Source organism: Scyliorhinus canicula, chromosome 13, assembly GCF_902713615.1.
Source record: "Scyliorhinus canicula chromosome 13, sScyCan1.1, whole genome shotgun sequence".
NCBI lineage: Eukaryota > Metazoa > Chordata > Chondrichthyes > Carcharhiniformes > Scyliorhinidae > Scyliorhinus > Scyliorhinus canicula.
In genome coordinates this window covers 101,934,024-101,961,266 of record NC_052158.1, presented here as the reverse complement: position 1 = coordinate 101,961,266, position 27,243 = coordinate 101,934,024, and the positions used below count along the sequence as shown (strand labels likewise).

The 27,243-nt window shown below is 47.8% G+C and overlaps 2 protein-coding genes across 5 annotated transcripts in view; one reads left to right on the top strand and one right to left on the bottom strand.

Moving 5' to 3' along the window:
- The window catches only part of veph1 (ventricular zone expressed PH domain-containing 1), a 359,761-nt gene that overhangs the window by 211,659 nt on the left and 120,859 nt on the right, over positions 1–27,243 (bottom strand). The window lies entirely within an intron of this gene.
- LOC119976001 (pentraxin-related protein PTX3-like) overlaps positions 23,103–27,243 on the top strand; it is a 31,152-nt gene continuing 27,011 nt past the window's right edge. The window contains exon 1 of the mRNA XM_038816024.1: positions 23,103–23,114. The gene's annotated coding sequence lies outside the window, so the exon portion shown is untranslated. The remainder of the gene's footprint in view (positions 23,115–27,243) is intronic.

Sequence of the window (27,243 nt, the reverse complement as noted above, 5' to 3'; positions counted from 1 at the left end):
GGGTTGGGGGTTTGTTGTATTCTGTATGGGGTTGGGGGTATGGGGTGGGGCTGGGAGCTGCGTCAGTAGGGTGTGGTGGGGCAGTGCGAAAGCGCGGGCTTTCCTCTGGTTTCCCGCGTTGTGGGGCTGGAGATGGCGGGGGGGGGGCCTTTACTGGCTCCTTCCCGCGCTGGAGCGGTGCCTTGAGGAGTGACAGGAGGGGGACGATCCCACTTTGGGAGGGGTCGGGTTTTGGCAGGAGTTTCCGGGGTCAGCAGAAGTTAGCTGACCCACGGAAGTACAATGGAGGATGGGTCGCAGCTAGGAGGGTTCCTAGCCTGGGTGGGGGGGGAAAGGGGAATGCCGGGTTGCTGCTGGCAGGGTCAGGAAGGAACTGGTGTGGGCCGGGGGGACAGAGGTGAGGTGCTGTCGCCGTGGGGACTGGGTCGGGCGGGGAGTGCTGGCCTGGGGCGGGCAGTCGACGGGCTATGGCTAGTCGGTGGGGGAGGGGGGGTGAGATGCCCTCTGATCCGGTTGGTCACCTGGAATGTGAGAGGACTGAATGGGCCGGTGAAGCAGTCTAGGGTACTTGCTCATCTGAGGGGGCTAAAGGCAGATGTGGCAATGCTTCAGGAGACCCACCTGAAGGTGGCGGACTAGGTCCATCTGAGGAAGGGGTGGGTGGGGCAGGTTTCTCACTCCGGGTTGGATGTGAAGAACCGGGGGGTGGCGATTCTGGTGGGGAAAAATGTGTCATTTGAGGCATCTGAGGTGGTGGCGGATAAGGGGGGTAGGTATGTTATGGTAAGGGGCAGGCTACAGGGCGAGAAGGTGGTACTTGTTAATGTGTATGCCCCAAATTGGGATGATGTGGGCTTTATGAGGCGTATGCTGGGACGTGTCCCGGATTGAGAGGTGGGAGGTCTGATTATGGGTGGGGACTTCAATACGGTGTTGGATCCTTCACTGGATCGGTCCAGTTCAAGGACGGGTAGGAGGCCGGCGGCGGCCAAGGTGCTGAGGGGGTTTATGGACCAGATGGGAGGGGTGGATCCACGGAGGTTTGTGAGGCCGAGGGCACGGGAGTATTCCTTTTTCTCCCATGTACATAGGGTTTATTCTCGGATAGACTTCTTCGTGGTGAGTAGGGGACTGATTCCGAGAGTGGAGGAGGCCGAGTATTCGGCCATTGCAATCTCCGACCACGCTCCGGATTGGATGGATTTGGAGATGGGGGAGGTGCGGGACCAGCGCCCGTTGTGGCGGTTGGATGTGGGGTTGTTGGCGGAGGAGGAGGTGTGCAGGAGGGTCTGGGCAAGTATTGAGGGGTACCTCGAGGCGAATAATACGGGGAAGGTCCGGGTGGGGATGGTCTGGGAAGCCCTGAAGGCAGTGATTCGTGGGGAGCTGATATCCATCCGGGCACACAGGGAGAGGAGTGAGAGGAGTGAGAGGGAGAGACTGGAGGGGAAGATCCTGGAGGTAGATAGGAGGTACGCGGAGGCACCAGAGGAGGGATTGTTGGGGGAGAGGCGCAGCCTACAGGCTAAATTTGATTTGTTGACCACTAGAAAGGCGGAGGCACAGTGGAGGAAGGCACAACGGGCAGTGTATGAACATGGTGAAAAGGCGAGTAGGATGCTGGCTTATCAGCTCCGCAAGCGGGATGAGGCTAGGGAAGTTGCTGGAGTGAGAGATAAGAGTGGGAATGTGGTGCGGAAGGGGGTAGAGGCGAATGAGGTCTTCAAGGACTTTTACGGGGAACTGTACCGGTCAGAGCCAATGGTGGAGAGGAGGGGAATGGAGAGTTTTCTCGACGGATTATCTTTCCCGAAGGTGCAGGAGGAGCAGGTGGAGGGGTTGGGGGCGCCGATTGAGCTGGAGGAGCTGGTTAAGGGGATCGGGCAGATGCAGTCAGGGAAGGCGCCGGCCCGGATGGGTTCCCGGTAGAGTTTTATAAAAAGTTTGTGGACCTAGTGGGCCCCCTGTTGGTGCGGACACTTAATGAGGCATGGGAGGGGGGGACTTTGCCCCCGACGATGTCGCGGGCGCTGATTTCTTTAATCTTAAAGAGGGACAAGGACCCCCAGCAGTGTGGTTCGTACAGGTCCATATCTCTCCTTAATGTGGATGCCAAGGTGCTGGCAAAGATCCTGGCCACCAGGATAGAGGACTGTGTGCCAGGGGTTATACACGAGGACCAGACAGGTTTTGTTAAGGGAAGGCAGCTGAACACGAATGTGCGGAGGTTGTTGAATGTCATCATGATGCCGGCGATTGAGGGGGAGGCTGAGATAATGGTGGCGCTGGTTGCGGAGAAGGCCTTCGATAGAGTGGGGGTACTTATGGGAGGTGTTGGGGAGGTTTGGATTTGGTGAAGGGTTTATTAGCTGGGTGAGGCTACTGTATGAGGCCCCTATGGCTTGTGTGGCCACGAATGGGAGGAGGTCGGAGTACTTCCGGCTTTACTGAGGGTCCAGGCAGGGTTGCCCCCTGTCCCCCTTGTTGTTTGCATTGGCAATCGAACCGTTGGCGATGCGTTGAGGGATTCAGGAAGGTGGAGGGGTTTGGTGTGGGGTGGGGAGGAACATAGGGTGTCGTTGTATGCCGATGACCTGCTACTGTATGTGGCGGACCCAGTGGGAGGGATGCCAGGGATGATGGAGCTGCTAGCTGAGTTTGGGACCTTTTCAGGCTATAAACTAAATCTAGGCAAGAGTGAGGTGTTTGTGGTGCACCCTGGGGACCAGGAGGAGGGAATTGGTAGTATTTTGAGCGGGCGCATGGGACTCTGAGAGTGAAGAGGGTTTTTCTGGAGCGAGGGAGGGTAGAGGCGGCCTGGCGCTGTCCAACCTTTTGGGGTACTATTGGGCGGCCAATGTGTCAATGGTGCGTAAATGGGTGATTGGGGGGGGGGGGGGGGGGCGGCGTGGAAAAGAATGGAGATGGCGTTTTGTAGAGGTACGAGCCTGGGTGCCGCTCTCTCCTAAGAGGCATACCACGAGCCCGGTGGTGGCGGCGACCCTAAGAATCTGGGGACAGTGGAGACGGCATAGTGGGGAAACAAGGGGCTTGATGGAGGCCCCATTAGGTGGAAATCATCGGTTCATCCCGGGGAACACTGATGGGGGATTTAGGGGGTGGCAAAGGGTGGGCATCAGTAAATTGAGGGACCTGTTTATTGGCGGGAGGTTTGCGGGCCTTGGGGAACTGGAAGATAAATTTGGGCTCCCCCAAGGGAACATGTTCAGATACTTGCAGGTAAAGGCGTTTGCTAGGCGACAGGTGGAGGAATTTCCTTTGCTGCCCTCGCGGGGGGCGATGGACAGAGTGCTTTCGGGGGTGTGGGTCGGAGAGGGGAAGGTGTCTGACATTTATAAGGTAATGCAGGAGGTGGAGGAGTCGTCAGTGGAGGAGCTGAAGGCTAAATGGGAGGGGGAACTAGGGGAGCAGATAGAGGATGGGACTTGGGCGGATGCCTTGGAGAGGGTTAACTCTTACTCTTCATGTGTGAGGCTTAGTCTCATCCAATTTAAGGTGCTGCATCGGGCCCATATGTCTGTGACTCGGATGAGTAGGTTCTTTGGGGGTGAGGACAGGTGCACCAGGTGTTCGGGGAGTCCAGCGAATCATGCCCATATGTTCTGGGCATGCCCGGCACTGGATGAATTCTGGAAGGGGGTGGCGAGGACGGTGTCGAGGGTGGTTGGATCCAGGGTCAAACCAGGTTGGGGACTCGCGATGTTTGGAGTTGCGGCGGAGCCGGGAGTGCAGGAGGCGAAAGAGGCCGGTGTTCTGGCCTTTGCGTCCCTAGTAGCCCGGCGGAGGATCTTGCTGCAGTGGAAGGATGCGAGGCCCCCCAAGTGTGGAGACCTGGATCAGTGACATGGCGGGATTTATAAAACTGGAGAGGGTCAAATTTGCCCTGAGAGGATCAGCACAAGGGTTCTTTATTTTTTCTATGGTTATTTAACTTAATATTGTGTTAATTTAATTTGTTGTTAATATGTTTTGTTGTTCATTGAGGTTGGGCGAATGTTTATGACTGTTATTGTTATTGCTATTGTTGGTATTTTATTGCTGTTCGTTGTTGTTATATAAATACATTTTTCAATAAAAATTATTTAACAAAAAAAAGAAAGTCTCTGTCTTTGTCTGGCAGAAAGATAGGCGAGCAGTTAAATTCAGGATAGAGGAAAGACAAATAATTGTGTCTAGTTCAAAGGTCACTTAAACATAAGGCAAGATCCTTGAGTCGACTGGATTCCAGTTTTTTCCCAGGTTCAATAAAAGAGCTACAAACTAATCACCGCCAATACTATTATATAGAAACCAATTCAACGTTGAGGGCTAAACAGTAATTGCACCTATCCAACCTAAATACCAGAATCTGACTGGACTTCTTGGAACTCATTTAAACTGGTGTAATTGCCGCATGAAAAATTGTATAAATCTGGTAGATTACAGCATCCAATTACTATGTGAAACAGACACAAAAAAAACCTTTATTGGTATACCTATGATAATGGAAGATCCAAAGCAAAATAAGTTAAGATTAAGGATTGGATTTTCACAGGAGTCAGGAAGACTTTGAAGATATTTAGAAATGACGAATGGGACCCAGATGCAGAACTCCCATCCCCATTGCTGATAGATTACGTTTTTGTTGGTAGGGGAAAGGGGATAGATGTAGGTCATCAGAACTGAGTAGGGCCTTTTGAACTTCATTCCGAGTTCAAACAGATCATATTTTGGATGTTGTAAGGGCTTTAACTCGCAGTGTGGGAGCCATCAAAGGTTTGGCATAATCTGACCTTTGTTTCAAATCCCCTGCTCTTTAGTCTTAAATTGTTCAAAAAATCCTAGACTGGTTTAATTGACAAACCAGCTGGTGTAGCATCTGCTTGAACAGTTTCAATATATGGGGCGGGATTCATCGCAATTGACGATTTGGCCCGACGCCGGCGCCAAGAATGGCGCGAACCACTCCAGCGTCGGGCCAACCAGAAGTTGCGGAATTATTTGCACTTCCGGGGGCGAGGCTGGCGCCGGAGAGTTTGGCACCACGCCAGCCAGCGCCAAAGGGACTGTGTGAGTTAGTGGATACTCAGAACCGCCGGCGTGGTTTAGCGCATGCGCAGACCGCCCGGCATTTTCTGGCGCATGCGCAGGGGGGGGGGTATCTTCTCCGCGTCAGCCATGGCGGAGCCCTACAGGGGCTGGCGCGGAAGGAAGGAGTGGACCCACGGGACAGGCCTGCCCGCAGATCGGTGGCCCCCGATCGCGGGCCAGGCCACCGTGGCCCCCCCCCCCCCCCCCCCCCCCCCGGGACTGGCCAGAAATCGACAGCTGCTCGGCCTATAGGGGCCCGGGGAATTGCCGGGGGGCAGCTGCCAATGGCCCAAAACCGGCATGGCGTGATCCCGCCCCGCCCGAAAACCGGCGCCAGAGAATGCGACAGCTCGCATCGGAGCTGCAGGGCGGGATTCACGCCGCTCCCCGGGGATTCTCCGACCCGGCGGAGGGTTAGAGAATCCCGCCCATGTTGGTGATTCCCCCTCTCAAGGGATATTTATCATGACTGTTTAGCTGAGTGTTAAAAGCCACAGTTATCTCAGCAGGGTGTTCTGAAGTTTGAGTTTGATCGACAGTTTAAAGAGTCTATTAAAAAGGAATTTGAACATATGTGTTTTTATGAAAGATTAATGACTTGAGGAGATTTAATAGCTTTAATGCTTTTATGAATATTTTTTTCAATAACCTGCACAACTTTGGATACTAAGGCAATTTTAACATGGCCAATCCACCCAACCTGGAGTGTGGGAGGAAACCGGAGCACCTAGAGGAAACACTGCAGACACAGGGAGAATGTGTAAACTCCACAGTCAACCAAGGCCGGATCCCAGGTGCTGTGAGTCAGTAGTGCTAACCACTATGCCACCGTCATCCTCCGGTCTGCCCATGGTGGATATTGGGGAAGTGGCTATGGATTGGCATGGGATGTTAAGGGGCAATGGAGGAGGGGGTGATGGCTGGAGAGTCTAAAGTCTTCAAAATCAACTGGGACAAAGTCCCAGATATCTGAGTTAGGCCTCCTAATCAGCCTGCATTGGCATTTGCCTACTCATGCGATGCCCACACTCTGCTTCTGGGGTCAACAGGCCAAACTCTTTTTCTCCCCCCCTCTACAACCCAAGTGTGAAAATCTCATTATTTGGGGTATTTTTTAATGAGGCCGATCCCCGTTCCCAACTGGAACTCCCAGCTGCCTTGGTGGCCAAAGTCCAGCCCCAAGTATCAGTTTCACAGGCAAGTATATAAATCTTCATTTAACCCTCTAAGGAGACAATAATAGATTAAATAGATACTTACAACTCGACCTTAAGATAGCACAATGTATGTCATGGTGGAAATATAAAATTGAACCATACTCAATCCAACACGATTTAAAAACTGCTCGCTAATTTGCGAAGTGGCAGTATGTACCAAAACTTTACAATTAAATTGGTACATGTTCAAAGAACTAATTTGGCAAAAAATAAAATTTGTTCACTTTTCTCAATGTATTTTCGAGACCAATTTCAGATGAATAATGAGGGTTATAAATCATCAATAGATATGAGAGAAATGTGCTCATTTTAAACCATTAGTTCTCAGCAATTATATTGTTGTCCATAGTAGTCAACTCTATAACAGAAAAATCTATCCCCTCCTCCCATTGCTGCCTGCAATCATGTAGTTACGTCAAATTAACTTAAATCGTTGCTTCTCAATTTTGAACCAGAGGGTTATAGTTTCAAATCCCATTTCAGCACATGAGCTCATAATCTAGGCTGACATCCAGTGCTGGACTGAGGATGTAAATGATCCCAAAACATGATCTCCCAATGTTCTCGCCAACATTCCTGCCTCAACCAATATCACTATTTCATTTCTTTATGCAAAAACCCTCCTGTGTGCAAAGTAAGAGCCAGGATACCAACCATCAATATAATTGTGTGTGAAATACTGTGAGGTGTTTTTGAAAAACATAACAAGAAATGTTTTTTTTGTGTGGTTAATTATTTATGAGAAAATTGAAGTGCCCTTTGTTTCTCTGTTTACCGCATAATATTAACAAAAGCAGAAAATATCATTGCTGAATATCTCCATTTATTAATGTTAGATGCAAGTGCTGTGGATGAAAATGCAACAATTGCCCTAATAATGCAAAGCAGCTTCAAATCTAGAAGGTAATTAATGAATTGGGCTGTAAAATTGACAGCATTTCTATATTCTTTGTGCACTGACTTTGAGATCAGAGACAACTGATGAAATATAAATTACATTTATATTAGAAGTGCTTCCCAAGCACCAAATCAAAATCACACAGTCAAGAAGACTGTCCAATGGAGACAGTCTGAGTGAGCTACAGGCCGATATTCCCTTGAGTTCAGAAGAACGAGAGGTAACCTCATTGAAACATATTGGGCGGGATTTGCCGACTGCGTTTGCCCAGTGACCGGAGAATCCCGCCCAAATTCAATGGATTTTTCCATTCTACGCGGCTCGCCCATGGCGTTCTTGCAGCGGGCGAGGGAATCCAGCCCATAGGCTTCTACAAATTACAGCTCCGCACATGTACCCAGCCCCAGTCATCACCGCCTTTATTCCGAGCCACCACAATCCTCCCCAATCCCCACCATTGTTCCCCCTCTCCCATTTGCTAGCACCCGGCATTCCTATCATTCACCTCCCCACCATGCCCAGCTGCATATTTCACCCCGTACACCCTCCCTGCTGTCTGGATGCACCTCTCCATGTCACATCCCATCACCAATATCTCCCTATTGCGCCACCATCCCAAATCTCTTCATATCAGCAATCTGCTCGTAATGATGCACAAGGATTGTTTTTCTCCTCCTCCCATGTGCTGAACAATAGCTTTATCAGTATTACAGTGAGTAGTTTTCTTTTGAACTCCTGGCAGTATTACATTAAAAATGTAGCTAAAAATATCTCAATATTCATTGTATGGGAACCTCTGCAACTCTTAATGTCTTGCTGTCTTGAATCCCAGAAGACTTGGTAAGATACCAAATCAAAGCAGTACTATATTCGTATAAAATGTATGTTATGAATATAAGGAACATGAGCAAATTCGGGCCATTCAGCTCTTTGAGTCCGTTCCACAATTAAGTAAGTTCATGGCTAATCTTCTACTCTACTTCTCATCCTAACCCCAAGATCACTTGATTCCCTTAATATCTAAACAAACTATCAACCCCATTAATATCCAAAAAAACTATCAACCCCAATCTTGAATATACTCCACGACTGCGCATCCGCACTACTCTGGGTTGGAAAATTCCAAAGATTCAGAACTTTGAGTGAGGAAATTTCTCCTCATCCGAATGGCAGCCCCTTATTCTGAGACCGTGACCCCTCGTTTTAAACTGCCAGGGAAGCATCCTACTGGCATCTATCCTCTCAACAAGATTAGCATTCATTCTTCTAAACTCAAGGGAATATAGCCCACTCAGAGTGTCCTCATTGGACAGTCTTTTTGCCAAAGGAATCAGACTGGTGAACCTTTGTTGCACTCTCTCCAAGAGTAAATATATCTTCCTTCGGCAAGTAGACTAAAACTGTGCAGAGTACTCCAGGTGTGGTCTCACCGAAATCATATCAAATTGTGGTAAGACTTCATACTCTTCATATTTGTCATTTGTAATAAAATGTAATTTGTCATAAAGGCTAACACACAATTTACTTTCTTAAATGCTTGCTGTACTGTGGTGAATGTGGCGATGGCAGGCGATGTGGTGCCTGTGTCACCTTTTACCTTTAAGGATTGAGCTGGAATAACGGCGGGCTCTGCCTCTGGCTCTGCTCCCCCCCCCCCTAGATGGTATATAGTCCAGCGCCCAGTGGGTGGCGCTCATTTTGTACAGAAGTCACTGGCAGGCGAGTTCTTTGTGTAATAAAGCTTTTGTTCACTTGTTCATTTGGTCTCACTGTGAATTGGTGGTATATCATGTACCTGCATGTTAACTTTCTGTGATTTGTGAACAAGGATACCCAGATCCCTCTGGCAGTAATTCCTAATCTCCTGCCATTGAAAAATATGCGGTTTCCCTATATTTCCTACTGAAGTGGATAACTTCATATTTCTCCACATCGTATTCCATCTGCTGTCATCTTGGCCACTCACTTGATCTGATTAGAATCCCTTGCAACCTCTTCCTGTTGTGTACACAACTTTATTTTCTCACCTACCTTTGTGTTGTCAGCAAACATAGATAAATACAATTATGCCCCTACTCTGTCATTGATAGAGACTGGAAATAGCTGAGGCCTCAGCACTGATCTCCGCCATGTCAAACTAGAATACACTACAACACACTAACAGAAGTCACATGTGCATAACAAGTCTAGAAATCTGAACAGTGGCACAGTGGTTAGCACTACTGCCTCTCAGTGCCAGGGACCTGGGTTCAATTTTGGCCTTGGGTAAATGTTTGTGTGGCGTTTGCATGTTCTCCCCGTGTCTGCGTGGGCTTCCTCCAGGTGCTCCAGCTTTTTCCCACAGCCCAAAGATGTGCAGGTTAGGCGGATTGGCCATGCTAAATTGCCCCTTAGTATCAAAAGATGTGCCGGTTAGTTGGGGGTTAAGGTGTAACCATCTTGGATGGCCACTTCCAGAATACAAAATAGACGCTCGCAAAGAATATAGAGAACCGTGGACAATGCTAGAAAACAAGCAGGCACAGTGCCTGAATGTATATTCGGGAAGCAGTTACCAGACGGAATCAAAACTCTGGGTCGATCAAAATATTGATGGCCCATCTCCGGGAAACAAAGGACTAACACTCAAGTAGTTGATACTGTTGCAGACATCCCGGCGCCAGAAAGACACAAACAAAGCAAGGCCAATGGCCACCTAAGACATGCTCAGCCATCAGGGCACCCACGCCTTTACTGGACAAGATCGATAGCAATGATCGAGAAGCGGCCCAATTAATTGGGGCCAAGTTTAAGGCCCACCTAAAAGCGTGCAAAGCCGCTCCGGGTACAAGAAGGAACCCCCACGAGAGATTCGCTCTCTTGGACTTGGCTCTCAAAGCGGAGAGACCCGTCCACCAGCATCACCAGAAGCAAGTAAGTTCAAGGTCAAAGCTCGCTACCAGATGGACGACCTTAGCTGTTCTCCTGTACCTCTTCGAACCCAAAAGCCTCAGATCCGAACAACAGCCATTCCTCTGACTGAGTGGGCACCCGAAGTTAAGTATAGGTGTTAGCGTTAGAGATAGTTCAGTTTGTAGTACTTTGTGCATGAGTAGCTCTTACTGTGTGTGTAAATAAATAGTATTGACTTTGAACTAACTAACTAGTGTATTGGCTCTTTGATCAGTATTTGGGTTTGAACCATGTGTCGGTATCGAGAGATACCTAGCGAGTCTAAGTGTAAACATAATTAGGATTAAGGAAGGCGACCATATTGACTGCTATATTTATAGCAAGTAAACAGAGCAACATTACTGGCGACATCTGATGGGACTCAACCTAGAAGTGACTTTGTCATTCCAAGAGAACCCAAATTTGAATTAGAATCCAACTGGAAAAAGAAAAACCACAAGCGTAAGACCAATACTGATCAAACCACCAAAATTCGGAAGTGTGTTATTTGCATGCATACTAAGAGGGATATAAGGTAAACCTGAGAGATTTTATTGTGTAAAACTGTCGGGAGTTTTGTAGGCCGGAAAATAGCATAAACCGTACCAGTGTTTACATCACCACTTTATTCCCCCCTGTTCCAAATACGGTAGAAACCCCTGAGATAGCGATAGAAATGGCAATGAAGGCAATGGAACGCCTTATGAACCCCCAGGAATTCGAGGTCGCAGCGACCAGTTGAATAGGACAGTGTCCCGTATGGGAAAAGGAGATTAGAAAATATCTCAAAGGGAATGAATGTTTGGGGTGAATTTTGTGCGAATGATGAAACAGGTCCCGGAAGTATAGGGCATACTTGGTGGGAGAACCTGACAGAGATCCATAAGAAGAGCTTAGGAAAAGTTCGTAAGCCGATTGCAATCATGTCCTGCTTGGCACAATTGGGAGGCACAGAGGAGGTCGTGAGGATGCTCCGCAAAGAGATTGAAGAGAGAGATAAGAATAGTGAGGGAGACGTGAGTGAATATGAGAAAGAAAACAGGGAACTGAGAGAGCAGTTAGTGGTGAAGGACAAGGAGATGGAGGATGTCAAACAAGCAAACCAATCTTGTCTCGCCCATTTAAGCAGCTTTCAGTCGCAATATAAGGCCTACCAAGCCACGCAATGCGCGGTGTTGGTAAGAGAGGAAGCAGAACACCAAGTTGAGCAGTTACAGAAACAATGTAACAATTTAAAAGCAGCCCTACGAGCACTCCACACTTCCACGATGGAACAAAGGCAGAGCTTGATAGATCACGCAAAATGCCGGAAGTAAATTGCAGACCTGCAATCTCTGCTTTATGTACAAAATGGACGTTTGGACCTCAATTAGACCAAGAAAATGGCCCCGATTGGCAGGAGTTAAGTGAGACTGCCCATAGATATGTACATGGCACATGTACGCAGGACATACCACAGAAAAGGAAAGCACCCCCACCCCCGACTGCATAGGCAGAACACAATCCTATGAACCCTGTAACCACACAGCGCAGGGCCACAGTGGAAGGAAACCCAGATTTTCTATACACCACCCCATTAACCGTCACTCAATTAAGAGACGCGTGCGATAAGATTACACCATTCCTACCCACAGCGGACCCACACCATTATTTCACAAGAGTAAAACAACAGGCGACCATGCGCGGCCTGGATGAAAGAGAGCATGTTTTGAGCCTCGACCCCCTCAGTCGTGCCAGCCCTTCGTACCGACAGAATGCACACTCCGAGAAATGCATGCAGCGATCCTAGATGCGATCGGCTATAACAAAGGAGACCCCGTAGAAGGCCTAAACACATGTGGGCAGAAAAAGACAGAGTACCCCACAGCGTTTCCTGGATGCTTTGGATTCATTTCACAGCGGTATTCGGAGAGTTAGCCCTCGCCCATTTGAGCCCAGACAATATGGCCAAATGGACTCGAATCCTAGTCTCTCATGCGACAGAAGCAGGACAGAGAGCTTGCGTAAATTATGACCCCTCAGACATGGCCCACAACGAGAAATGGGTTTTAAAGAGACTGTCCCGCGCTTTGGAACAGTCCATGCAGGGAAAATCAGCTTACGGTAAAGCAGAGGAAGAGCAGGCAGATGCTAACATGCATCCAGTTAGGACGCACCAGAACCCCGCATGGGTAAATGAGGGAAGAAACGGCCCACAGCAGCCTAAATCCCAAGAATCTTACAATTGCGGACAATTAGGACACTATGCACGAGAGTGCAATGCGCCTCAGGAGCAGCAGCGAAACCAGCAGACAGGCACCCTGAATAAGAATAGGGCAAAGCTAATTCACAGTGTTAGCACCAGTTATGATAACGCAGATATGAATGGCACCGATTGACGGTGTTCGGACTCCCCAACTTGGATCTACGACACCCTTTGGGACAAGTCCGGGAGACCGGTAGTGGCAGGCACAGTCCGGGGACACCCTGCGGAATTTCTTTGGGACACAGGAGGGTCCCGCACCACGCTCAATTGCTCCACAATGTTTCAGCGAGGCACATGGCCCACCACAGACACCATTACTCTCAGCGGTTTTACAGGGCACTTACAGCAGGGACACATCACAGCTCCTGTAGCGATTCAGATAGGGAACATTAAAACCAAACACCCCGTAGTTCTGGTCGATCTACCCCAGACAGCCGAACATATTTTAGGTATTGATTTTATGAGCTCCCACAATCTATCATTCGACCCAGTAAGCAAATGTGTGCGGAGAATGACTAAGGCCGCACGAGCCCCGCCACGCTCACAGTTGGAGACTATGAAAATAGAATTAGCGCAGTAGGAGACTTCTGTTTCGACCCTCGAGCCATGTCAGAATAAAGAAGTTAGGGAAGTTCTGCAGCGACACGAAGCAGCTTTTGCCCAGCACAAGCACGACTGTGGCAAGATCGCTCACTTAGTGAACATTATAGGTCCCGATCCCAGACCCCAAAAGCAGTACGGTTTCCCCCAAGAAGCAGAGGGAGAAATCTCAAAGGTGATACAGAGTCTGCTTGACCAAGGCGTACTTCGATCAGTAGCCTCAACGAATAATGCCCAATTTGGCCTGTCAGGAAACCCGATGGATCATGGCGACTGACCATCGATTATTGGGCACTAAACAAAGTAACCCCAGCAGCAGCCCCCACCATAGCCACGTGTCCCGAGACAATGCTCAAACAGGGACTCCAGTCAAAATTTCTTTAGTTTTTGGACACTGGAAACGGCTTTTGGTCCATTCCATTGGATAAAGCTTGCCAATATAAATTTGCTTTCGCCTTTTAGGGACAGCAATACACGTGGACATGCCTTCCACAAGGCTTCCACAACTTCCCCTGCATTTTCCACCGACAGCTGGCGAATGGTTTAGCAAATTTTCCCGACTCGATTGCCTTGTCCAGTATGTAGATGACTTGCTTCTACAGACAGACACTAAGAAAGAGCACATTTTGCTTCTCGACGAACTAGTAGGACTCCTTCAACAAACAGGCTGTAAAGTGAATCCCAAAAAGGCCCAGATTTTACAGGAAAAAGTGATTTACTTAGGAACAGTGATCACACATGGCAAACGCGAGATCGAGCAGAAAAGAAGCTACTCGATCGTCAAATTACCCCTGCTCCATAATGTTACAGCCCTTCGGTCATTTCTAGGACTGGTTGGCTACTGTAGGAATCACATTGACGGATTTGCCACAAAGGCAGCGCCCCTCTCCGAACTCCGAAAGAAGCAAGCACCATGGGAATGGCTTCCACAGCACACGGCTGCCGTGGATGCATTAAAAAGAGCCCTCAGCACAGCCCCGGCATTACAGATCCCAGATCCACTATCCCCATACGCAATTGAAGTTGCAAGCACTGACCGAACCCTTTCAGCCGTGCTCCGCCAAGAAAGATATGACCGTTTAGGCCCCGTTGCATACACCTCATGAGTACTTGATCCAGTCAAGCAAGAATTTTCTGCCTGCGAAAGGCACCTGCTCACAGTTTTTTGGGCAGTTCAATACTTTGCATACATTGCAGGACTCAACCCCATCACCACTTTAATTGAGCACACCCCAACACAACTCCTATTTGATTAAAGGACGGCACATTCAGCCAAATTCACGCCGCCCAATAGACCCTTCTCTTACAGGGATGGGACATAACAGTCAAGAGGACCAAAACACACACTTTCCTCGCAGACAATTTACACTAGGCCGGCACCCCACATGAATGTGAAATAATAACCACAAGGCACAATACCCAAGGCAGCTCCCCCGAAACCAGGAACGACACACTAGAGACCCCAGCCCACAGACATAGGCGCACCCCTTAGGATTTATGTGGATGGCTCCTCCACAATTTTGAACGGAAAAAGGATTACCAGTTGTGATATATATGTAGAGGACGAGCAGGGACGCGCGTTAGAGGAGATATCTTTGAAATTGCCCGGACATTTAGGCTTACAGGCAGAAGAACTAGCAGCCATAGCGTATATTGTAGAGCACCCCGACTCATTCCCAACCCCAGCCGACATATATTCCGACAGTCTATATGTCTGTAATAGTTTGACAGAATTCCTACCTCTGTGGGAATCTAGAGGATTCGTTTCCGCAGATGGAAAACCCTTATCCTCAGCCCCATTACTCCAGCATATTCTAAGGACAGCCAAAGATCGGAAATATGGGATCATTAAAGTTCGTAGCCACCATCGTTCTCCCCCCCCCCCCCCCCCCCCCCCCCCCCCCCCGCGCGGTCACTTTTGGAATCCTCCAAGAGTGCCCCAGTACACAAGGTTCAGGTCTCACAGACCAAAATTCAGGATTTAGCACAGGCCCAAAAGAAGACGCAAAGCTCAGGGAAATTTTAAAAGGCAACTTCCCAGCCCCCTACGATAAATACAGAAACACGTTGACAACACATGACGGTGTGATTTTAAAAGAAGGTATTTATGTAGTCCCCAGTCAGGACAGAAACCAAATTATTTGTCAATTCCATGACAACCATGGACATCAGGGCAGAGAAGCAACCCTCGCCCACCTCAGACCTCTCTGCTGGTGGCCCGATTTAAAAGCCAATGTAGAGCACTACATTGAAAACTGTTTAATCTGGACAGAAACGCAAGGAAAGATCAGCTTAGTCACACCTGCCCTGTTAATGGCCCCTGGACGAACTTGCAAGTTGATTATATAGGACCCCTACCCCCACTGCATGGTTTTAAGTATGTGTTGGTGGTCATCGACACCTTCACAAAATGGGTGGAATGTTTTCCATCCAGAACAAACACAGCTAAAATGACAGTCAAAATCCTCACTCAGCACATCTTTACAAGATGGGGACTTCCACGCAGTATAGAGTCCGACCAAGGCTCCCATTTTACAGGACGAGTGATGAAAAACGTCCTTACAATTTTCGGAATTAAACAAAAATTCCACATTGCATACAACCCCCAGTCAAGCGGCATTGTTGAGAGAATGAACAGGACTTTTAAGCAACTCGAAGAAAAATGGTGCAACAACACAATAGCACCTGGGACACAGTTCTCCCCTTTGCACTAATGTTCATAAGAAATACGGTATCCACGTCGACAGGATACACCCTCCACACCCTCATGACCGGATGACCCATGAAAGGGACAGAGTATTTGTTAGTACTCGATTTAGCCAGCTACGCAGTCACCGTCCTCACCCATGAGAAAGCAGCATAACAGATTATCGAGAATGTAAAAGCAGCCCAGCTCGCCCCAGCTATTAGGCTTGGGATACGCACGAAGCAACGTAAAGTTTGCTTCGACAAGACAGTACACGCCACAGAGTTTGTAGTCGGGCAGCAGGTCATGCTAGCCCTATACAACCCCAGTTCATTCCTCTCCCCCAAATTTGCAGGACCCTAATCCATTTCTAATAAAGTCAGCCCCTCCGTATATAAGATCACCTATCCCAATCCCGATGTTGCCACATAAACCAGCTCAAGTCTTATGGCTCGCAGAACAACCATTCACACCACATCTCACTTGCAGCAGCAGATGAACATGCCCCGCCCACAAACGACCTATTCCTACCCTCCCCCCACCAGTCCAGCCCATCTTCACACACTATGTCAACTCCACCCCTGGAGGCACAATTCCGCCTCTCCCTTCCTCCAACCAGCAGCGACAGAGACAGCGATAGCGACAGCCCCAGCACACCACACCACGATTACACCCCTGCACCAGGCCCCACTCCCAGCGACTCCGAGCAAGATTCCAGTGACCCCTTCGAGACCACATACATTAAAGCCCCTGATCCAGACCCACCGCCCGACGATGATGGATTGCCCCCCACCACCTCCAACCTCGAGACGAAACACTGGAACCAAGACAATTCGTTCAGACTCATCTGGAATGATGCGATGGACCCCAATTCGCACCAAGCAGCTTTTGCACAACTACTCCAGTCACGAGTATGGCAACCGGGAGAAGATGATGACTTAGAGTCTGAATCCCACCAGACGAGCCCTTTTGCAACTCTGTTCGCTATAGAGTAATGAGGTGTCCAGATGATGGTAAAAAGGAACTGATGGAGCTTTACGGTGTCCTTTCTGATGGAACCTGCACAATTTCTGTTATGTTACGTTAAATGTTTGGTATTGTGAATGTTAAATGCTGTTTGTGCACTTAAAGTTTTCATGGCCTCACGCCACCACTCTTTTAATGCCCCCTGGCAGTTAATGGAACACGTTTGTCAGCAGACAACCGATCATAGCTACTCTCCTGATTCAAAGGTATTCATACGAGGCAGCATCCACGGCGAATGCAAATTCTTTCCGTTCTTGTCCGGTCATTTAGGCAGTGGAGAAACGGCACTGGTCACCGGCCTACCCGGGAATTCCACCCGTTCTTACCCGCCACGGCCCATACGCACCCCATTCGGAACTTTTGGTTCAAAACTCTTGTTTGTTTACCGCCGGCCCTTAGGTTGCTCTTCATATGCTATTTACATCTGCAAACACTGGGATGGTACACTCCCCGCATTGATCGCGCAGGCTGCGAGACTGCTCGCGCTGTGACAGTATTTTCTTCTCGGATGTCTTGTCCCAAATATTTGGTTCAAAAGAAAATGAGGGAGTCACATATGGTGACCAATTACAATGGGTAATTAATAATAAAGGAGAGACAGACAGACATACGAGATCTTAAGCAAGATAATAACAGGTATTATGCTTGTGTCCACAGAAATCCAGAACCACAGAAGCCACAGGAAGACCACGGAAGAAAGAAGAGAACATGAAGACAGACATCATGGTCTACATTTGGATCTTTGCGGGATCCCTACAGTTGCATGTGGACACGACCCCCCTGACCCCTACCCCACAGGCCATGAATGCTTCCCATCCCTGACATACACTGCACCCAGAGACAGCAACCGATACACCAACCTGGTGTGACAAGTTCATCACCTGGTATTCCCGTTCCTACATTGTAGAACCACTACTAGTTATTGCGATCCTCTGCAGTGTCATTCAGACACTGAGGCTTAGGAAATGGAGGAGAAAAGCCTCCCGCACTCCGGTATATACCTTCAGACCCCCTATTTTCGGACTTCAGCAAACCCCCCACTCTCTTTAAGTTAATTAAAGTGCATCAGTTTTTTTGTTCGTTGCTTGTTCTAATAAAAATGTAAAACTCTGTGCTTGACTACCAAGCCACAGAGCCCTGCATTGCTGCTACTGTATAGTTTAAAATGTTGTACATGCTTTTCATTGATTAAGGGTAGCTTAAATAAGGATAGTTAGAGGTTCCCGTGTTTCTATTTTGGAATTCATGCCTGAATGTCATAGCGCCCAGTAGAAATTTATAATGATGTGTGTATATAAAACAATCTAGGTAAAGTTCCAATCCATAGGACATAGTGGAGAGCCTGTCCTTGCTTATGGGTGCTCGACTTAGGAGGAGAACAAAGAAGATGCAGTAATTTGATCCTTCACGCTTCGCGTTGAGGATCACAAGGAGGGAGTGTAGCCATCTGGGATGGCCACTTCCAGAATACAAAATGGACGCTTGCAAAGAATATTGGGAACTGTGGACAATGTCAGGACAACAAGCAGGCACAGTGCCTGAATGTATATTCGGGAAGCAGTTACCTGACGGAATCAAAACTCTGGGACGATTAGCATATTGATGGCCCATCTCCGGGAAACAAAGGACTAACACTCAGGTAGTTGATACTATTGCAGACATCCCGGCGCCAGAAAGACACAAACAAAGCAAGGCCAACGGCCACCTAAGACACGCCCAGCCATCAGGGCACCCACCCCTTTATTGGACAAGATCGATAGCAATGATCGAGAAGCGGCCCAATTAATTGGGGCCAAGTTTAAGGCCTGCCTAAAAGCGTGCAAAGCCGCTCCGGGTACAAGAAGGAACCCCCACGAGAGATTCGCTCTCTTGGACTTGGCTCTCAAAGCGGAGAGACCCGTCCACCAGAAGCAAGTAAGTTCAAGGTCAACGCTCGCTACCAGACAGACAACCTTAGCTGTTCTCCTGTACCTCTTCGAACCCAACAGCCTCAGATCCGAACAACGGCCATTGTTCCTCTGACTGAGTGGGCACCCAAAGTTAAGTATAGGCTTTAGCGTTAGAGATAGTTTAGTTTGTAGCACTTTGTGCATAAGTAGATCTTACGGTCTGTGTAAATAAATAGTATTGACTTTGAACTAACTAACTAGTGTATTGGCTCTTTGATCAGTATTCGGGTTTGAAACTTGTGACAGTATCGAGAGATACCTGGCGAGTCTAAGTGTAAACATAATTAGGATTAAGGAAGGCGACCATATTGATTGCTATATTTATAGCAAGTAAACAGAGCAACAAAGGGGATAGGGCAGGGGAGTCGGCCCAGGTAGGGTGCTCTTTCGGAGGGTTGGTGCAGATCCTATGGGGTGAATAGCCTACTTATGCGCTGTAGGGATTCTATGTTGTCAGGCATGGTCAAATGATATATTCAGGGACCCCAGTTAGAAATGCTTTAAAAGTACAAATTTCTCTCCCCCCCCCCCCCCCCACTCCCACAGGTTTATATTTGCTTCCTCAGTCATTTCCATTAATATTGTCACTAGAGCTCCTTAAATATCAGACTGGAATGCACACTTGTGCAACAAAAGAACACTGCTGAGAAATTCCGTTTTTTCCCAGATATTCCACAAAAAACAGGCATGCTCAAGTGCAAAAGGCATTCTCTGGAATTTGTACTGATTTCCAGGCAAAAGCTGTTACAGCTTTGGAGCGATCCAACAAGGACCATCAATCTATGTATTAACCTTGTTCCTTATAAATACTGGTTTGACAAATATTGCAACTGTCTTTCTTATAATTGCATACCTTGGATAATAATAATGGGATTATGAATCACTAAATACTTAGTAATAAACTAATTATTTCAAATCTGAGTAAATTAATTCAATGATAAAGAAACTACTACAGAAAGTATTTTGGCAATCTGACAAAACAAATTTACAATGTGAAAGGATGGGTCAGCTAGCTGAAGTTCAAACTTACTGAAATACGTCAGAAAACATGATGTCGTTATTGTTTCTCTTAGTTAGCATGATTACTAATAAAATGCAGGAATGTCGAATGGGAATAAATCCTTCAGAATAATCTGATTTTGGGAATTGAAGTAGTACATACCAAAACAATGACCAGAAAAGCAACTTCCTCTGGAATGCACAGACTGATATGCAAGGGGATATAAAATTGATCAATTACAATGTTCCTCCAAGAATTAGATTCCGCATCCTGATTTAGAAATTAAAGAAACTTCCCAGCTTGTTCATGACTCACTATTTTTTCAAATGATTTTTCAAATAATTAATAAAGAAATAGATAAGCTATTCTAGAATCTATTGCAACAGATATGACTGATGGCCGTCTGACCCAAACATTGTGGGAGATCATGTTGTACTGGCCTGGTGAATCAGAGGTAGTGGGTGTATGTTTCCCAAAAAAATGACTAAATCTCATTTTGTTGTGAAAATCGGAGTGAATCCTGTCAGCCCAACAGCGCGATCTGGATCATAATTTTTAGTTAATTCAAAACAATTATTTTCCCCACATGAAAATCACACACCTGTGGTGCAAAGCATCCGATACATCCTCCCTGGATGCTGGGGGGCATTGGAGTACTTCAATCATTTAAACATCTCCACAGCACCTGACTTCATTCAAGCCAGGTGGATGGCAGCTAGAAGATCAGCACCCAGATTTTCACAGGGGCCCTGATGCGATTGCTGGCCCCCCAGCAAGGTCACCAGTCCTGCCAGGAAGACTGCGGCAGCACTGGTCAGTGCCAATAGCCTGACCAAGAGGACGGGGGTCCAATTCCCGTACCAGCCTCCCCGAACAGGCGCCGGAACGTGGTGACTAGGGGCTTTTCACAGTAACTTCATTGAGGCCTACTTGTGACAATAAGTGATTTTCATTTCATTTCATCTCAAGTAAGATTTCTGTTGTCCAAACCCTTGACCAGGCTATGTTCCTTGCCTTGCAGGAATATCAATCAATGAGCATTGGCTGTGAACCAGCAATGTCCCCCCGCCATCTTCAACAGAACCTCAGAAGAGATCTCCGAGGGGGACACAGGCGATGCATCACAGCTATCACCCACATAATCCACCATCGCAGAGACGCACATGTCGGTGGCGAACTTAGGAGGCAGACTTCTTGGCTACTATCTGGGGCGCACCACAATGCTTCTGATGCACTGTGGGCAGGAACGTCCCAGGTGTTGGACAGTTGGAGATCAGATGGATAGCAGGGCTGAGTTGTACCCCAGCCAGGTGCCATGCCTCTGGACTTGTTCCCCCCTCAGCTGTTGGAGATTCAAAGGCAGAGATTGGAAAACCAGGAGGAATTGTCAGCCACATTCCTGTGACTGCAAGGCTGAATGGAGGAGTCCCAAAGCCTTCTGTCGCAGGAGATGTTGCTGGTGATGCGTGGCACCAGGGCCAACACTGCAAGGAAGGTTTCTGCAGTGGAAAGCCTGGGGCAAGACGTCAGAGCCATGACTGCAGAATTCTGAAACATGGCTCAGTCCCTGAAAGCCATGGCTGAGGGGTTCGACACCATAATGCAAACACTTTCGAGCCTCCAGGACTTGCAACGCCAGATGACTTTGATGCTTCTGGACCTCACTCCTGCTGCCCCTCCATGCCATGGATTAACCCAGAGGCCAATAAGCACACAAAGGGAGGAGGAAAAGCTGTAGCTAATCTCAGGGCCTTCCATGCTGGGAGTGACCAGCCTTTCTGAATCGCCTCTTCCTGATCCCAGCACATCCCAAGGGCAGTGGGCACAACAAGGTGGCGTGACAATATCAGTGCCACTCAAAAGTAGTCCAAGGCCCTCCAGAGGACGCCAGCCATGGCAATCTCAGGCAACAAGACATGGAAGGGTGCAGGCCACCTCCGCTTCTGATTTGCAACCAAAGCGTAGTGGGGGCCACAGAGGGAAGTTCGACATAGATCGTTGGGGGTCATAATGAAATGTCCCAATTCATTATTAAACCCTTGTTGTTCACAACATTAAGGCTTCACTGTCTTTCACCCTCTTTCCACTGGGATAGATCTTCACCCCATCAGAACATGGCTGTTCTCACAGGCTCTCAATGTAAGGGAAAAGGTTAGGCCCACTTAAACCAAGAGTAGCATACATCCTGGAAGGACTCTGGCATTAATCAGTGAGCCCTAGTCCCTTGCCTAAAATCCCCTCTAGTGCTACAGGACAATGAGTTGTAGGCCTGAACCTCACTCACACCTGAGCCATGGAGTCTGCATTCTGGCAGCAGACAGATAGGAATCAAACATAAAAAAAGGCTGAGGAACATCAGGGCTTTCCTTACATAAATCATCACCACCCTCCTGTGTTGGCAGGCTCAGCGGGCAGAAGGAATCCCAAAGACAAGCCCCTGAAGACTTGTTTTTCATACAGACCTCCTCCCTTGTTCGCGGAGGTGTCACTGAGCTCTTGGGGGTGTGGGGAGGGGGTTGTCTAACTGTCAGACAACATGATGGTCCTATTGTGCAAAGCGGGAAGTGATGAGGGATCCCTGTGAACTCTCACCCTTTCCTGGCCTCCGTCCTCTGGCTCCTCTTTGGCCCCTTCCTCCACTCCCTCCTGGTCTTCCTCCTCACCCGAGGAAACTTTCTGCCCCTCCTCGGCGTCATCGTCAAGGATGTTGTCCCACTGCTGCAGCAGACAACGACAATGTGGGAGACCCTTTGGGGACTGCACTGCAGACTTCACCCGACCTGTCAAGGCTGGGAAGTACATCTTAAGCAGCCACTGACAGGTCTCTCTGTTGTGCATTGGCTGCCCCAGACCTGCCAGTGGCAAATGCCGCCCATTCAGGAAGAAAACCCAGTATGTCATTTTAATTGGCTTCTGCCACCTCCTTCCTCACCAGGGCCTTCCTAACTGGACCCGACAATACCAGCTCGGCAACCTTTCCTTCAGGGCTCCAGCGATGATCTTCAGCCTGGGCCTACTACAATACCAGAGATGCCCATTGCTCCAGGTGGTTAGAACATTGGATTGGATTGGATTGGATTGGATTTGTTTATTGTCATGTGTACCGAGGTACAGTGAAAAGTATTTTTCTGCAAGCAGCTCAACAGATCATTCAGTACATGGAAGAAAAGGGAATTAAACAAAATTCAAGAAAATACATGATAATACATAATAGGGCAGCACAAGATATACAATGTAACTACATAAGCATTGGCATCGGATGAAGCAGACAGGGTGTAGTGTTAATGAGGTCAGTCAATAAGAGGGTCATTTAGGAGTCTGGTGACAGTGGGGAAGAAGCTGTTTTTGAGTCTGTCCGTGCGTGTTCTCAGACTTCTGAATCTCCTGCCCGATGGAAGAAGTTGGAAGTGTGAGTAAGCCGGGTGGGAGGGACCCTTGATTATGCTGCCTGCTTTCCCCCGGCAGCGGGAGGTGTAGATGGAATCAATGGATGGGTGGCAGGTTCGTGTGATGGACTGGGCGGTATTCACGACTCTCTGAAGTTTCTTGCGGTCCTGGGCCAAGCAGTTGCCATACCAGGCTGTGATGCAGCCCGATAGGATGCTTTCTATAGTGCATCTGTAAAAGTTGGTAAGGGTTAATGTGGACATGCCGAATTTCCTTAGTTTCCTGAGGAAGTATAGGCGCTGTTGTGCTTTCTTGGCGATAACGTCGACGTGAGTGGACCAGGATAGATTTTTGGTGATGTGCACCCCTAGGAATTTGAAACTGCTAACCATCTCCACCTCGGCTCCGTTGATGCTGACAGGGGTGTGTACAGTACTTTGCTTCCTGAAGTCGATGACCAGCTCTTTAGTTTTGCTGGCATTGAGGAAGAGATTGTTGTCGTTACACCACTCCACTAGGTTCTCTATCTCCCTCCTGTATTCGGACTCGTCGTTATTCGAGAACATAAAATATACAGTACAGAAGGAGGCCATTCGGCCCATTGAGTCTGCACCGTCTAAATTAAGCCCTCATTTCCACCCTATCCCAGTAACCCCTCCTAACCTTTTTGGTCACTAAGGGCAATTTATCATAGCCAATCCACCTAATCTGTACGTCTCTGGACTGTGGGAGGAAACCGGAGCACCGGGAGGAAACCCACGCAGACACGGGGAGAACATGCAGACTCCGCACAGACAGTGACCCAGCAGGGAATCGAACCTGGGATCCTGGTGCTGTGAAGCCACAGTGCTATCCACTTGTGCTACTGAGCTGCCCTGTTCTTTAGGTTTGCCAGCTTCGATTGGCTGAGAGATCTTTCAAGAGCTCAAGATGCACTGATTGCAGCCTGCCCCGCCAGCATGATGTCATGGGACCCACCCTTTACTTGTTTTTGATGAAGTGTCAATAAATATGACGGGAAAAGCCAGAAGTGCAGCTGGATGGCTACATTCTGCTTTGCCCACACGAGTTGACACTTTGCCAAACATTGGCACAATGCCAACCTTCCTACCGGCGGCATCTTCCATTCCTGCCAACGTCAGTGATGGTTTGAACAGGTCATTGCATTTTACAGCCCAGCCTTGCCACAGCAGGGCCTTAAAATTCCAGCCTTTGTGCATAAACACACCTGTACAGACACCACAGCTCACCGAGTGTCTCATAATGACGGTGGATGCTGTCAATTTTGCTGTCATTCCAACTGCAAATTCTGGCTCACATTATCTCAAGCAAGATGAAGTCTGAGAAACATCGCTTTGTAGCATTCCTTGATGACTCTAGACTTCCTGTTTTAAGAGCATCCGTTTTGCCTTGGCATTAAATCATCAAAGAGAAGGTACGCAGGGTTAAATTTCAATGGGGCTGGTTTAGCTCACTGGGCTAAATCGCTGGCTTTTAAAGCAGACCAAGCAGGCCAGCAGCACGGTTCGATTCCCGTACCAGCCTCCCCGGACAGGCGCCGGAATGTGGCGACTAGGGGCTTTTCACAGTAACTTAATTGAAGCCTACTCGTGACAATAAGTGATTTTCATTTTTTTCATTTCAATGCACGAAGAACTGAACTGTGAATCCTTACAATTTGATCGTCCCAAACCAAAACTAAAAAACATCCCTTATGAGGATTTCTTCTGACATCTGCTTAAAAATTGAACATATACAATAAATCACGAGGACCCCTTTCCTCTGCATAATTTTACCCTTTACTCTTTCCGTTTTACTTCCCCATCATCACGAGGAAACTATTTTATCTATTACTTTCACTCTAATCATTCAGGTTTGTAAACCCTCACAATTTGCAGCAAAGAGGTGGTCACAGCTTCGATGGTGAACATACTTCCATATTCTTAGCCATCAGTTCCTTTCCTGTTCTTCTCAGACTGGATATTACTTCTATTTTCTGCAGCAGTGAAAACATCTCTTACCACATGTATCCAATTTCACTGTGAAAGACCTTTCTAAATTACATCGTTCCAATCATTTCCCTGAAAGCAATATCGTGCCCCAACATTCATTTTGGAACCAGTGTAATTTCAAAGCGTAAAACTGTGCGGACAAGTATGAACTGATTGAATACCTCTAAATACTGCTTCTAAATCTGGTGTAGATTTTCAAATCCCATCATAGGAATGTAAAACCTTCATTGTGGATCGGACACGGACTGTAGAAAGGGTCAAATTTCATTTCCATTGATTCAACTTATCGATTGGACATAAACACACATCTGGTGGACAACTTTTAAATCTACTTTAAGATACAAATATATTTATAGAAATATAAATATGTCAACCATATTTTAATGTCATAAATGCATGAGCCTTCATTATACAGTCATACCATTTCAACTTTTATATCTCTTTTCCTAATAAAGTTTCCACAAAAATCTCACTCGATGCTGCTTCCTTCTTTATTCAGCCTCTCCTAAAAAAGATAGTGGGAGTTGATCATTTTTTACAATGTTACTCATTATTCTCATCATTCAGGAGTGCAATTGCACCATTACCTTTAGTCTCTTGGGCTGAAACAGAGGCTAACAATGGTTAGCACTGCTGCCTCACAGTGCCAGGGCCTCAGGTTCGATTCTGGCCTTCGGTGAATTTCTGTGCGTTCTCCCCATGTCTGCGTGGGTTTCCGCCAGATGCTCCTGTCTCCTCTCACAGTCCAAAAGGTGTGCAGGTTAAGTGGACTGGCCATGCTAAATTGCTCCTCAGCATCAAAGGTTGGGTGGGGATAAAGTGGTGGATCTGAAATATTTCCTGTGGTCAGTGGTAGTCTAGCGGAAGTCTAGCCCGACTACAATTTCAGCGGCTTATCTGCCAAGGCATAAACTCCAGTTTACTGCCTGGGGATTCACATGGTGACTCCTCACAGTGGCAGTTTTGCAAACAGAAAGCTTAACTCTGGAGGGTGTTGCTAGATTATAAATGTGTCAAAAACTTTCAAAATTAAATGCAGCCTTTGTGGATGTTGTCCGATTTCAGCTCTAATTGGGTTAACCATTAAAACAATATCCAGGAGGCCACCATTGACCAGAAGGTTAACTGGACCAGCTACATAAATACAATGCAAGCCAAAGGCTAGGGCTGAGATTCTGTGGTCCCATTCACAACGGGCGGGTTTAGCAGGGAAAGTGTAAAATATCACAAGAAGGCCTTGGATGTACATCCCATTGGCGTAAATGCAGGACACGATCATCCCTCCCGCCCGTTAGTGGCTGGCCACATTTCATACCGTCTAACGTCAGCTCGCGCAGCAGCTCCATGATTTCAGGATGGGGGGGGTGGGGGTGTGGTGTTCACAGGCAAGTTTGCTCAGCAGCTTCATCGCAACTGCCTTGTGGTGCCAGGGCATGGGCTTCAGTGCGGGTTGGGGGTGGGTCTGAAGGTTCTGTGCATCCACTTTGGGCAGGGAGTGGTGCTAGTGTATGGAGGCAGGATGAAGGGCAAATCAAATGGAAAAACATATCTAAGGTGAGTATTCAGTTGCAACAGAGACCATTTAGCTTGAGCTCAATTGATATGCTTGGAATTAGGCTGCTCATGCAATTGTGCCCACTCAAGAAGCACTTGTGTGTTCCTATGGCATCCTTTGTTAGCTGAACCCTTGAGGGCCACAATGTCACTGGAGACAGCAACTGATGGAATGGAGCAACCAGGTGCATCTCAAAATGCACAGAGCACACAGGGGGAATAACTGAACTCTGTGATTCCAAGTAGTTCTTTCTGGCAGACATTATAATTCCCATCAAGATACGGGCATGACTGATGTGTTCAGTCACTGTGCAGGAACACCATCAATGTGCTGGGACATTTGAACAAAGCACAAGGAGGAGACTCTGGCCTGAGAACCCCTGCCTTTATATTGTGTAAGAATCGAGCTTTCACTTCAGACTAACAGGAACACTGCTCATCATAACAAGGAGCCACAGAAAGGGTGCAATTAGTGGGAGTTTATGTACAGAAGTGAACATTATGTACAAGTGATTAACACCCATACCCAAACTGTGTAACTCCAGCTTCTTAACATTTCAAACCTGCTGTTACAAAGTCCAGAAGCTTAACATCTGACCCGGACTCAGCAGAATCCTGAATTCCAGCAATCCTCCAAGTGCCAGCTC